The following is a 15,373-nucleotide window of genomic DNA, read 5'->3' as shown; positions in this document are numbered from 1 at the left end:
CAGTGAGTTAGATGCAGTATGGTGTGATTACCTGCCACGTTCTCCTTGGCTCATAGCTGGGATGCATTTAGCAAACATTGGTTTAAAAATGCAGCCAGAAATCCACTGAAAGGTCAAGCCACATTCTGAACCAGAAGCATTTTTCCCATTCCTAATGCCCTATGGGAAGCGTCAGATTTCTGATGGATCACCTGCCCGCCCAGCACAGGACTGTGTCTCAGAGAGTCCTCAGTGCTCCATGACCTGCCCACACAGGGAAACCTGGCAGTTACACAGCGCCCCTTACCTCCAAGGCTTCCGGAAATTTGAATTACATTTGTGAGTGGTGAGGTGCTTGCTCACAATTTATTCATCTCTCCAGGTTTTCATTTCTTTAGCATGATGGGCCTGTGGGTTCTGACCAAATAGTCTGCACCCTAATCTGCTATAAAGCCACGGGATGGCAGTGCCTTCCCTTTTGGAAATAAGGGGAGGGGGCGGGGGGAGTAGCACCTGAGGCTGGGTTTGTCTCAGGTTTTAAATTAGTAAACAAAGTGGACTTCAAGTGTAGGAATGACTGAGTATATTCAAACCCAGGCTACTAATCAGTATGGGTAAATGAGCCCATTTGGAGTGGCCCTTGGCCACTGAGATTCCATAATGGATAAGCAGATCCATTGACCCTCTCCACCTCCCGAGGCCGGGGCCAGTGCAGGAGCATGGCTGGGGTACTTGTACACATTTAACTGGCTAATGTCTAATTATTGACATTAGAGTTACTGTTATATTTGTTGTAAAACTAAAGATAATCATCCCATGTTTTATTTTCTGTCAAATATATCCAGTTATATTTATGTCTGGTACAACTCCATGGTAATCCTAACAATAAAATCATCTGCTCTTGAGGGACGCTTTGATAGATTTTAAAGAGCCCTGGATGAGATGAGGGGACCTGATGCTGCACCTGTCTCTTTCATTTACCCACTGTGCGACTTGGGGGAAGTCACCTAATATTTCTGAACCATGGCTCCTCTTTTGTCTAGGCTAGTGTCTCAGCGGCAGACGGCTTTGCCTATAGGGGACATTTGGTGATGTTTGGAGACATACTTTTGGTTGTCACGACTTGGAGGGCAGGGTGCTACCAACATTTAGTGGGTAGAGGCCAGGGATGCTGCTAAACATCATATAATTCATAGGACATCCCCCTACAACATGAAATTATCCAGCCCACACTGTCAACAGAATGAAGATTGAGAAGCTGGTATAGATATACAAAAGACATGAAAACTACTCTAGTGAATAGCCACATGTCTACTTCCCAGATAGCAGGAGAGGTGAAGCCCTCTGTGTATTTCCTCCCCCAACCCCAAACAAACACACAGCCTCCCTTCCCTGCAGAGATAGCCACCATCCTAAATTGTGTGGTTATCACTCTCATGCACATCCTTACTTAGGTGTACACTAGTAGCCTTATGCACAAATCCGTGCACCAGTAGCTCGCTGCAGCCCTCCTATTTCTGCCACCTACTTGTAGCTCCCTGCCCCACCCTCCTGCTGATCCGTGATCTGGTCATTATGACTCACAGCGTAATGGATAATTAGCATATTCCTCTCATTGTATAGGATACCTCCCATAGCAAGGTGATAATAACAGCAGATTGACTTATTTATAGGGCTCTTATTAGGAGTTCACAACAGAAAACCCAAGAAAATGTCTTAAGTATACCATAAAATAACTCACAATTTCGGGTGATTACTATGATTTTTTTTGCTTTTCCTATTGCTCCTTTGAGTATTCAGAGTAGAAATAATTCTGCTATATTGGACAGATGTAGAAATGAAGCTCAGAGAGGTTGGGTGACTTTTACTCTCCACACAGTAATTAGGACCCAAGTTGGGCTCAAACTCTAATCCTCCAAGTTGACTTCTGGTTTTAAGATTGGAGTTTGAAGGCACTTTCAAAGAATTAGATCCACAGGCCTAGCAGTGGGGCTCAGTTGGTTGGAATGTCTTCCCAATCACTAATAGGTGGTGGGTTTGATTCCAGGTCAGGGCATATACCTAGATTGCAGGTTTGATACCCAGTTGGGGCATGTTCAGGAGGCAACCAATCAGTGTTTTTCTCTTACATTAATGTTTTACTCTCTTTCTTCCCCCTTCCACTCTCTAAAAAAGTTAGTAAAATATTTTTATAATATATTTTAATGATTTCAGAGAGGAAGAGAGAGAGAGAGAGAGAGAGAGAGAGAGAGAGAGAGAGAGAGAGAGAGAGATCAAAGATGAGAGAGAACTTTCTGTAGGCCCCCTACTGGAGGTCGAGCCCACAACCCAGGCATGTGCCTTTGACCAGAATCGAACCCAGAACTCTTCAGTCCAAAGACTGACACTCTATCCATTGAGCCAAACCAGCTAGGGCAGTAAAATATATATATATATATATATATATATATATATATATATTTTTTTTTTTTTTTTTTTTTTTTTAAATAATCAGAACCACAGGAGTTAATAGAAGTTGATTCTGGGCCTCTCACCCAGGTTAGCAGCTGCTCTCTGGCTCGTGTAAAAAGCATTTCACTCTGATTTATCTGCCTCTCTCGAAGTGGCCATTTCATGTCATGAAGCAGTCCTGAGGCCGCCGTCTCTCCAGATGGATTGAAAATTGAAGCCTCCTCCAAAGGCATTTGCCCTCTCAGGTTGGCCTCCTCTCCAGAGAGAGAGCCAGCAGGGACAGCAATTTGGCTGCCTCTCACGGGTTTTTGTTGATGATGTTCCTCATGAAAAACGGTTTAAAAAACAACAACAGTTTTTGAGAAAATGGCCCAGGTGATTAGGTGAAATAGTTTCTCTTGCTTTAAGCTCTGGCTGAGAAATGGCAATCAATCTGGAGGAGCGGGAGGTGGGAGTCAGGTGGGGGAGGGAACTGGGTCGTCCTCCCAGGAGGTGAAGTCACGGTTGGGATGCAGACCCACTTCACAGATGTCCCCGACGTTATATTATTTCATGTATTTAGTCAAAGGTATGTTCACACAGGTTAAGTAATCACATCGTTGTTAAGGTTTATTACAGAAAAGATATTTTCTTATTCCCTTTGCCCCAATTGTTTTTGCTCCCTAGGGTGACCGCTTTCAATCTGTGAGCTGAATGTGTGGGTATTTAAACCTCCATAGCATGCTTGTAACAAGCCTCCCTGTCCTCGAAGGCTAAGCTGGCGACCAAGGAGACCTAATCAGATGTTGCTAGGTGAAGGACACAGAGTCATCTCTATGCTCATCAGCAGCCACCTGAGGCACATGCAGCAAATGATGTTGAATGGAAGGAGGGAAGACACTCGTGTCCCATTGGCAATGTGGAACCTACTTACCTGGACGGCTAAGACTATGCCCCAGGTCTTCTGTAACTCCCGATGTGGTGATCATCTACTTCATGGCAACAGAGCTGATGATAAGGGTCAAGGCTACATAGACTTAGAAAAATCTTCTAGTAACAATTGCAACAGTAACAGCAATGGCAGACTTTTGGTTGTCGACCCAACAGGCATCACCTCACCTCTCCTCCCTGCAAACAGATCCCTGATTTTGTGTTGAGACAGGAGCTAGTGATCTCAAGCTCACAGGGAAGCTAACCCATCCTCAATCCCAGAGGATTAATCTGTGCTATAACCATCATGGTACATCCTTTTCCTTTTAGCAGCCATTGGTTCGGGAGTTGGCAATGAGATGTAAGGAGAAGGATTGCCCACCCTGAAAATGATACACAGAGCTTCATGACAAACCTTTGCCCCGACTCTTTCTCCCTTTTAAAGATGGAAGAGGGGGATCTTGGCAGCAACATTGTGACTATAAGGATGCAGGCATGAGGGTGACATGTTGAGAAAGCAGAGCTGAAGTGAGGGAAAACTCTGCGTTCGTGGTGAGGTTACACTGCGGCCACCAGCCTGTGATCTCTTGGTTCCATACACCTTGTTCATATGAAACAAAGTCCCTTTAAAGCCTAAGACAAAGTTAGTTGGGAACTCTGTAACCTCAGCCAAGGGCTTTCCCACTGATGAGTATATCTTCCTGGTTGAGTATCCCATGAGTAAATCAGCAAAGATTTAATCCAGCCACAATGATGGACCAGCAATTTCTAGGCACTCAGACTACAGAGATGAATGGAAGCCAATCCCTGATCTCATGGAAAAACATAAGAAGGAAATAGGCAAACTGCTGGTATTTATAATAGTTACTAGCACTGCACATCAGGCACTGTGCTAAACGTTTGATGTAAGATAACTCATTTGACCATGGCTGGTCACAGCTGGTTGAAAAGGGACCAGTAATAGCTCTGCTTCATGTCCACGCAACCCCTCGTCCAAGGTTAGTCTAGAGGCTGAACTTCAAGGGTAGGGGTGTCGAACTCAATCAGAGAAGGGGCCAAAATCTAAAATCCAGCCTAAATCGCGGGCCGAATGGTTTACTGAACAGTCATAAACTGTCATTGTGATGGAAACACAGTGGAGTGCAGTGATGACAGCGCGGTGCGGGCCACATTGCAAGGCCTGGTGGGACGGATTTGGCCCGTGGGCCTTGTGTTTGACACATGTGGTCTAGAGGCTGAACTTCAAGGGTATAAGAACTCTCGGGGTCAACAGTGAGCTGGAATCCCAAACCCTGACTCTAGTTTTTGATAAAATGAAGCGTGTAATCCTTAGCTGCAATGAGGGAAAATTCTAGAAAATTCCAGAAACTCCAAGTGTGCCAAATTGGACTCTCAAGTTCCAGCTCCTCTGCCCTTTGGAATGGGAACACAAATGTGTTGGCTTCCACAGTGTACACGTGCAGGAAAGGTTATAATTAAGTGTCCTCCCCACCTTCCTGCTGCCCCTCACCCTCTGAATGCTCAATGTGTGGCTTCCTCTCCCTTTGAAAGCCTTGCCCAGCCTGATGTGAATCCTAATTAAAATCACACACAGCATGACTTTTAATTAGCCTAGGCAACTCCACAAAGGGCACCAATATCAAGCAGTGAATTGTGCCAAGTGACTTACCCCCAAGGGCCAGCTCTCCACGATGCCCCAGCTGTGCCCATCCTGGGAAGAACCATGGGGAAAGGGGGTGTCAGCTGGGCTCAGCCACCCCCAGTTTCCACTTGGGCTGACTCTTGGAACCAGGAAACAATGACTTCCATAAGATGGTTGCAGATTTATTTTGCGTAAACTAAAAGGGATTTAAAACATCTTCCAAAGAGCTAAGACAGCTGGCCCCTAAACAACATGACTGCATTTTCTATATTGGGCAAGTAAGTAGGAATGAAAGTGGAAAGGTGGATATAGCTCCAAATCTTTTTTTTTTTCCTTTTTTTTTTTGCAGGGGGGGGGGGGGCAGGAGGGTTTGCTTTGAGTCTATATAAATGGAAAATGAAATAGCCTTTTCTTAAATAAAATAATTGGGCCCAGATGAATTGTGTTGTTTATTTTTTCCATTGATTTTTAGAAAGAGTGGGAGGGAGAGGGAAAGACAAAAAAATCAATTGGTTGCCTCCCACACACGCCCTGACAAGGACTGGGAATTGAGCTAGCAACCCAAATATGTGTCCTTGGGCCTGACGCTCTAACCACCGAGAAAACTGGCTAGGGCAGGAGCCAGGTGATTTCTTAAAGCAGGAATTATTTCACTCTTCCTTGGTCCCCTAAAGCCATAGGTTTTTCTGTGCTTTCGCTCATGAATCAACCTGAAATGTGATTTAGGAAAGGAGGAGTAAGAGCATTTTTTGCTCAGGAGACTTCATTAGGAATTCTGGAATACTGAATCATAACTCACTTCAGGCTGCAGACTCCCAGAGCCTGAGGTTGGGGAATCCACTTAAAGCTGCAGGCAGCTTTCCTGCAAAGAAACTCAGCTCAAAATGCACAACTGGTTATAAGCAGGTCACCAAGATGCCTTCCGGGAGGCCTAGACTCTAAGAACCACTCTGGTCCATGGAAATTTGAGCTTAAAGAAGATATTGCATGTAGAAGGGAAGACCTGGGAAATACTATAGCTAGTGGAGGAGGAGAAGATAAGTTAAACATGTCAGAAACCATAACAGAAGACAATGGAAAGAAAGCATTTGCGTGGGACACGTGCATGCACATTGCTATTTTGCAAATCTAGGTGTGGTGTCTCTTGAAATAAAAGAGTTGGTTATTAAAAATATTTCCCCTTAAATTAAGTGTTTTGATCCCTTATTTTATGAACTTGACATTTTTAAGAACAAGATACAGTATTCAATTCAACCAATGGATAATGAGCTCCAACAAAAAGGAAGCCTTGTTTAACTTGAAGTGAGAACATGTGTTGTGGGTGGTGGTGGTGAAGGTATCTTGAGGCCACAGTTCCCAGGGCAATACAGATCTAACAAGTCAGATTGACAGTACATGCCCTCTTCAAATTCCCTGAGGTCATGAGTGCTCTGGGCTACGCTGCTTCCAGCAACTGTGCACACCTGGCAATCTCTTCCCACCAGGAGTTGTGGTGACAGGCACGATGTTCTTCCAAAATAAATCAGGTCCCACTATCATTTGTTCCATGCTTGATTGGCATCTCCTGCCCACAGGCAATAACTTTTTCTACAGCACTTTTGTGAAACCTTCCATACAAATGCCATTGGTTGGCCACCATGTTCATCAGAATACGCCATCAAGGCAGAGAGAGAGGCAATGGCATAGCTTGGCTTCTCCTCTTTCTCTCACACTCCATCCAGTGTGGCAGTGAATCCAGCTGGTCCTGCCTTCCAAAATATCTAGAATCCCACCTCCACAGATACCACATTGGTTCAGGCCGGCGGGGTACAAACCTCACATCACTGGGAGGTGGTTTGCAACCTGTTTCGCCACTAGCAGGAAAAAAGAGGGCTACGGATGCACCCCGAGTCCTCCTGCTGGGCATGTTCTTCCCCGTCAACAAGGGCACCACCATCCTTACATTACATTATAGGGTCAGTGGGCCCTGGAGGGGTGGGGTAAACATCTGCCACAGTTAGACAATGTCTTCACCTGGTGCCTCAGAGATGGGGCCCTGGACAATGGGGAAACCTTTGTTTCCAGGTCATGCAAGCTATTTCAGAGAGGGCAGAATGAAATGAGGACTGGAGTAGATTGGATAGGTTTATTAGAATGGACTGAAAACTGCGTGGCATCCAAAAGGTCAAGGTTGGCAAGTTGCCCAAACATGTTGTGCTGAGACCAACAAGGCAACATATGCATGCACCCATCCAGAGGTGGTGGGTGTACTGGCTCGAAGCACGAATTCCGGTGACATACTTCCTTGGTATAGTCCTTGCTCTGTCATTTTTCTGTGTTATCCTGGACACATGACTTAAACCTCTGTGTGTTTAGAGGCTCCAGATAAAAAGTATATGTAATTATGGTACCCATTTCATGGGAGTGTTTCAAGATGTGCATGAGTTAATATGTAAGAACCTCATGGAAGGTCCCAGAAACAATGCCTGGGGCACCCTGCATCCTGTATGAGGCTTGCTGTCCATAAGGGCAGATCCCTTAGCCAAGTTCCATCCTACTATTTGAAAAGAAACCAGGGACACATCTGGACTCAGGACTCTTGATACGTGAGAGAAAGAATTCAGCTCATGCGTGTCTTAACTCTATCCTCAGTCTTTAATTGGATTAAACTAATAGTTACTGACTGGGGGTCTACGGTATGGGCGGCTCTGGGCTGGAAGCACAGACCTTGCAATCAAGATGTGGAGCCAAGACACAAACATGTGACTTGTTGAACAGAAAGAGGTGCGAGTGACATGCAGGATAGTGACAGGGGGAGTGTTAAAGGGCAGCACATGATTAATGACCAGGCCTCGGACAGGCTGGGAGAGGTACAGGAATTGAGCAGAGGATTAGCCCATCATCTACTTGGAAAACCCACGAGAGACAAATAGAACGTTCAGAGCTTGTAATTGTGTCCAGAAGTGTAATGAACTACAGAATCAGCATATATTTAGGGAGCTAAGCAAGTCAATTATAATATTTCCATAGAGAGCACCTACAAGTTTGGTGAAAAAGAATGAACATTTTAAACAAAGTGGTCAGGAAGGCTGACCACATCCAAACCATATCTTATGTACATCAAAATATATTCCAGAGGCATTGGTATGTTAAATGTAAAAAAAATCAAAAGTCCTGGAAGAAAAGAAATGAATGTTTATAGAATATTGGAGAAGGTATAAACAGGGAAAACTTCTAGCAAATTTGTTGTTGATTCAGAAATAAAGAAAAAGCTTAATAGAGGAAAATCCTGATGCAGAAATTGTCTCCAATGTATTAAGAATAAGCAGTTAAACCCCAAACAGAAACAAATTCAATTTTCAATAGAAATAATATACAATAATTAAATATTATTATAATAAGTCTTTTGATCCATATGAATAAGTTAGGGAAAGAAAGAACCAAATAAGATAATAGCATATTCCTGGATAGAGAGTTAATATTGACTAGATTTAAATCTATAAAATGTGAAGTTCCATAAAATTATCATGAGAAAAATGGTCTGAATACACTTCAAAAATTATGTTTTAAAAATATTTTTTTGGAAAAAAGGGAATTATGAAGTTTTCCCTACCAGGTATTCTCACATATAGAATTATAATAACTAAAGTATGGGGCTGATCGGGAACAGAATCACAAAGCTCAATAGAAAGTTTAGGAAAAGACTTGCATAGATATGACTTTACAGTGTAATAAAGCTTGCATTTCTTTTATTTGGAGAAAGATGGATTATTCAATAATGATATGCAGACCATTTTGAAAGTGCCTAATGATCTTGACAAAAATATTAAATCCAATCCATATCTTATTATGTACATCAAAATAAATTCCAGAAACATTGGTAAGTTAAATGTAAAGAACGTCAAAAGTCCTGGAAGAAAATAAATGAATGCTTATAGAGTATTGGGGAACGTATAAACAAGATATCAAATGCAAAAAGCAGAGGGGTAAAGTTGGCTGAACGTGAAACACAAATGAAAACCTTTTTTTTTCCCCACAATATCTATCAAATTCATTCATCCCTCAGTTATGCTAAGGTATTATTTCTTGACTGAATTTATTCATTTATTCATCCATTCACTGTCTACTCTCTGACAGATGCTATTGCTGGTACCAGGGATACAGTAGTTAAAAAAAGGAGGTTGAGGGAGGGAGGGGAATCCTTACTCTCTAGAGTTTGGGTTCTAGTAGGGCAGAGAGAGTATAAACAGGTTAAGTAGTAACATATATGATATGTCAGATTGTGTTTGGATTTATGAAGAACAACAAAGGAAGGGAAGGAGATGTGTTTGGAGGAAGGAGTAATTTGTAATTTTAAACAAAGTGGACAGGAAGGCTTCTCTGAGAAGCTGACATTGGAGCAAAGAATTCTAGGAGGAAAGCAGGTAATTTATGTGGGTAAGAGTAAAGACCCTGAGCCAGATGTTGCCAGATGCTTGGGAATCCTTAAGGAAGCCAGTAAGTGAGAGAGAAGAGTAGCGAAGATGAAGACAGAGCAAATGTTAGGTAGCCCGGGAGGGGTGAGAGCTGGCTGGTCATGTGGGCTCTTACTTCCCCAGGGTCACAGAACAAATGGTCCTAGACTTACCTGGCAGGGGAGATACCATGATCACAAAATGGTCCTAGAGCCAAGACTCAAACACAAGTTACCCAATTCCAGGGCTCTCTTACCTGCTCCTGGGCCCTTATCTTCCTGTACACTCTTCCCTGAGGCTTTAATCACACTAGGAGGGAGGGCTCCACATGGGATGACTACATGACATATATCCAAAAACTCATTGAGCATGAAAGGGGCCAACATTAATAGTTATTCCAGGGCTTGGACTGTTGGGGCACACTGGGACTTGTGGTCACTCTAACTAGATGCCATCACACAGGACTGAGGAAACTCCCCTTATCTGCATGAAGATCAGGGACAGGCTGATGACCCAAAAGGGTTGAAATCCAGGCTCCTCCAGACCCAGCTCTTGTGACACCTGACAAGTTATACACCCTGTCTGGGCCTCAGTTTCCTAGTTTGTCAAATGGTGGGGCAATAAGAACCCTTCCTTTCAGGGTTTCTCTAAAGGTGCAGTGAGATAACACATAGAAAGCTCTTACAACTACCCACATTGCTTGTGCTCTCTGCAGGGATTGGTTTTCATCATCATAGGCCCAAAATGAACCTCAAACATCTGACACTAAAGTATTGGCATGGCTTCTCTAAGAAAAATCTGTTTCCTTGCTTTTGCCTCCCTTTTAGAAGTCACCCACTCTCCTTGGCTCATGGCCCCTTTCCTCCATCTTCAAAGTCAGCAACGTCAGGCAAAATTTCTCCCAGGCTGCCATTTCTCTGGGTCTACCTCTTCAGCCTCCCTCATCCATTAATCAGGACCGTGACTATTCAGAATAAACCACAAAATACAGGCAAATCTTATTTCTGGTTGGCAGATTAGCAACTTAATTCCATCTGCAACTTTTAATTCCCCTTTGCCAAGTAATTTAGCATATTCGGTTTCTAGAGATTAGGGTATAGCCATCTTAGGGACCATTATTCTGCTTACTAGGGGTAATTGAAAGCTGATCTTCTCCTCCCATTTCTCAGGTGGGAACACTGAGGCCCTTGAAGAAGTGAGCCGCCCAAGCTGCTATGGCTGGTCAGTGGTGGGGAGAAGATTCCACCCATGAATCCTCACGCCCAAGACTTTTCCAGGTAGAGAAAGTTCCACATGATGTGTTTTGCAGCTGGAGAATTCAGAGAGAGACTGCATTGCTGCAGTGGGAAGCACCTAGGGCATTTTCCCAAGCTGCTAAGCCTGGGGTCTTTCCTCTTGGTAATAAGGGGTAAAAGGAAACCCAGTGACAGCAGTGACTTTCTCTGTTGCTGGAAGTCACACCGAGATCAGCAATAATAATTGTAGATGCACTCTTCCCAAATCACAGACTCACTGCAGAAAATATTTCGAAGTAGACGTGCATCTTCCAGCTCTAGAATAGAAAGTTGATACTGCAGTCATGCTCAGGGCAGATGGCTGGTCCCGGAGCTGACTGAGTCATACTCCACCATCTCAAAGGTCACTCGGGAACCTTCAACATGAGCACATCTCCTCTCCCATCCAGGCCAGGGAGGGAGGAGGAGGTGGCTCATTTATACACGTAATTGTGCTCACAGAGTGAACAGATGGAAGACTCTCTCCAGGGGACATGGTGTACACGTCACTTCCCATTTCTCACTGGGGCAGCAGGGACAGTTCCAAATAACCCACTTCCCGTGAACCTGCCCTCGACAGAGTTCCAGGGAGGGAATGGCAGTGGAAAAATGTTCAGTGTTTGCACCTGTCGAAGCACAGTGCCCACTTGATATCTTAAAGATCTCCCCATGGTTAAAAATGATGTTTCTGGCATCACAGAGGCTGCCAATCATGCTCATGTGCCAGCTCCAGCCCACATGGCTCCTCCTCTCCTCAGCCAGGAAGTCAGTGTTGATGGAGGTGTGCTCTCCCCTTTGTGTGGGAACACAAGGAACCCCACAGACATTGGTCCTGACCTTAAAAAACATGTCATACCATTGAGAGAAATGGACTGATGGACAGGAAAGCTGCTAGTGAGCAGTGACCACTTAGGCTAACTAAAGTCCTATGTGAACTTGTGAGACAGATCCAGAATCACATTCCTGCTAAGATCCATACTTAGCTATGACTTTGAGCAAATCATTACTACCCTCTAAGCCTCAGTTTCCCTGGCCAACAGAGATGGGATATCAACACCACCTGTGGCATGACCGAAATGACATCCATAAGATTTTTCATCAGATTCTTTCCCCTCTTTTTCACTTTAGTTTTTCCAAAGAGGAGGGGAGCCCACTCATTTGGGATAAAAATGGAAGGATTTACAGTGTGAACTGAGTTGTAGAAAAGGGTGTGCTATACACTGCTAGCTGCCTTCTCCTAGCCATCAGGACCCTGACTTTGTTCAAGTTGGCATGGGGTCCAGCTAAGATATTCACTTTTGCAGACTCCCTTGCAGCTAGCTAATGGTGGCCACATGACCTTGTTCAGCCAATGAAACATAAATGGGTGTCTGCAGGGCATTCCTATGAACCAGCTCTACTTCCTTCTCTTTCCTTTCTGTCTGGAAATGAAGATGCTAGTTTAGAACCAGCAGGGGATGAGCCTGTGGATGAAAAGAAGTGTGCTGAGGATGAAGAGCAGAAAGACAGAAAGAGCCTGATCCCTGGATCCTCAATGATGATGCACAGCTGGCTATGCACAGCCTGCCTCTGGGCTCCTTGTGATATGAGAAAGAGAAGCCTGTCTTCCCTTAGTTGGGTTTCCTATTATTTGCAACTAAAGGGATTCCTAAATGATACAACTGGGTTGCCATGATGACATTGAGGAAGGGACAGTAAGAAGCACAAAATCTGTGTAGTGGCTTATCCACCACCCATTCAACTCCAGATGATCAGTCTCCACACCTTCATCTCTGCCAGTGATTGGTGGAGGAAGCCCATGCCCAACTACTGGCCAAGTGGACATGATGGAAAGTCTTTGGAGAATGTTTTCTGATTCCTAAAAAGAATACCCATGAATGGGTAACTCCTCCCTGGTCCTCTTCCTTAGACATGCTTCACATGTGGAACAGCCTAGAACTGTGGCAGCCACCTTGCTGTCGAGAGGGGCATTGGGCCCAAAGATCTCTGGATAGAAAGTAGGAAAGACCCAGTTTCCTTAATGACGTCCTTGAGCCATTGGATGATCCAAACTGCAGCTGCCTGAACTCCTATGGGAATAATAGCAATGGCTTGGAGTTGGGTTGTTACTTGCAGCCAAAACCATCCTAATTGATGCCTTGTATTTAATGAGAAAAAAAATTGCTTGGTAATCCTCAATTAGCTAAGCTGATACTCTGTGGCTGCTTTCAGTTATTGCATACATGACTTCTTTTAATGTTCCAGAGCATATCATAAATATTTGCTCCGAGGAGGGACTATTTCTGTCTTTGACTAATTCTGTGTCACATGTCAGAGAACACAGCATGAACCAGACAGCCTAAGTTTAAATTATAGTTCTGCCAATTTCTACCTTTAAGATCTTGAGCGAGTTTTTTAAACTCTCAGAATGTTGTTTATTTAAAAACTAGGTAGTCCCTCCCGGCGTGGTTCAATGGTTGAGTGTCGACTTATGAAACTGGAGGTCAGGTGTTTGATTCTCAATCAGGGCATATGCTCAGGTTTGGGGTGTGCAGGAGGCAGCCAATCAATTATTCTCTCTTATCATCTATGTTTCTACCTTTCTCTCCTTCTCCCTTCCTCTCTGAAATCAATACAAATATTTTAAAAAGTAGATTTAATAATAGCACCTACAGGGAAGGAAGAGTAAGTTCCTGAAGTGTTAAGTGCTAAATAAGAGTTAGCTTCTGTCATATTGATATACAGGCAAACAGCATTGTTGATCTCAAACATTTTTCTGCTGTTATGGCAATAATATTCCCATTTTATAGGTAAGAAAATTGAGGCACAGAAAATGTAGGTTATTTTCCAAAGGCTTGTACAACTGGGATTTGAACCCAGGCAGTGTAACCCAGGGCCTGATCTCCTAACCACCATTCTATTTGCATGATGGTCAAGTTGGATGAAACAGAAAGCTAACCAGGGCAATCATTAAGCAGGCTGGAATCCAGCCTGCTTTGCTGGTGCGTGAATACAGTCAAGTTACCAGAGACAAGGCCGTGGTACTTCTCTGCCAAGCTCCTTGCAGCTTCCCAGCTCCAGGCATTTCAAAGCACCATTATAAATTCTCTTTTGCATTTTGGAGCCACTGAATGGGTCAGCGGGCTCATAGATATAGAGGGAACCCAGCCAAATCCCCACCATCTGGCACCGCCTGAGACACAGTATATGCCGTGCCCTCCCAGTGCCTCCAAATGAGATCCTAAATGCCCCCCACCCCTACCGAGTGGTCCCCAGAGCCCCTGCTGAGCTCTGCCGGTCCTCACAGCTGACAGGCTCCCCATGCCCCCGGTGTTCCTGGGCCTCCTGGGCCAACAGCCCCCTAAGCACGAGCTTGGATCGAAGCACTATTTCTTTTTCAGGCTGGAGCAGTGCCCTGCAGGCAGAAGGTATGAATAAAATAACTGTCATGAGACCAGACTGTAAGCACAGGGCACTAATGTGGCATCTACCGGTCCAGGCACTGCACGAGGTGCCAAGAACACAAAGATAAATACTGCCTGGTTCATGCCCTTAAGATGCTCATGGTTTAGAGAGTAGGGTAGACAGTAAACAACTAATAAGAGAGCCATTATTGAGCACTTTCTGTGTGCCAGACACTGTTTTCAGTATTAATACATTTAGTCTCCATGCCTACTCGATGAGATAGTCCCTTTATCATCACCATTTCCTCAGGAAACTGAGGCATACACAGAGAGGTTAAGTCATTTGCCCAAGGTCACACAGCTTGAGCCAAGTATGAACTCAGGCTATCTGGTTCCAGAATCCAGCCTCTTAACCACCTGCTACCACGAACACTCAGAAGAAACATGAGAAGTTCTCCAAACTAGGACTAGAGCTGTGACCTCACCACTAGACCAAAAAGATAGGGAGATGGTCCAAGGAGAGGAGGCTGCTGGGCAAAGGAGGGGACATGGGATGGTACCTGTACCTGGGTAAGGAATGAGGGTGCAGGCCATAAGTGAAGAAGCATATGGAGATTTAAGGGGAGGTTAAGAAGGCCTTCAATTCAGAAAAAAAGGAGACTTCGGCCTGGATGTGGTTGAGAGACGTGGATGGTTTCTCTGAAGCAGGGTCACATTCTGTGTTCAATGGGATCTGAGTTCTGCGTCTGGCTCTGTGATAAACATGTGACCATGTCGCTGAGACTCAGCTTTCTCTTCTGTGAAATGGACCATCACAACCTGTAGTAAGGTAAAATACCCATGCACAGGGTAGTGTGCAAGAGTGAGGAGTCCATACTTGGTATAAACATGAGTACAAAGTGTGAGATGGGGCGCCGGGGCATGCAACTGGAGGAGTGAGCAGGGCCAGGTGGGCAGGAAAACCAGTGGAAACTATTGTAGTGGGAGAGTGATGTGGTCTGTATCAATCAGGCTTCTTAAACAGTAGACTACACTTGGACTGGTTTAAGCAAAACTGAAAATCATTGGAAGATAACAGGCAGCATAGAGAATATTCCAGAGGCAGAAGGCCAAGGTCAGTGTACACACAGCCAGGAGCTGCCCTGGACACCAGAAAGTGCACACCAGTTCCCCAGGGCACCAATTCTGTTCCTCCCTGCATTTTCCCTTCCAAAGCAGAGCCTCAAATGAGAGGATCTGATTGGAAAAGTCAAACTCACGAGACAGCCTGTAGCAGCAAGGGAGACTGGGAGAATGCCTCTG

Source organism: Pipistrellus kuhlii, unplaced genomic scaffold (assembly GCF_014108245.1).
Source record: "Pipistrellus kuhlii isolate mPipKuh1 unplaced genomic scaffold, mPipKuh1.p scaffold_m20_p_6, whole genome shotgun sequence".
Classification (NCBI taxonomy): Eukaryota; Metazoa; Chordata; class Mammalia; order Chiroptera; family Vespertilionidae; genus Pipistrellus; species Pipistrellus kuhlii.
The sequence above is the reverse complement of the archived record's forward strand: the minus strand, read 5'-3'. Positions refer to the sequence as shown.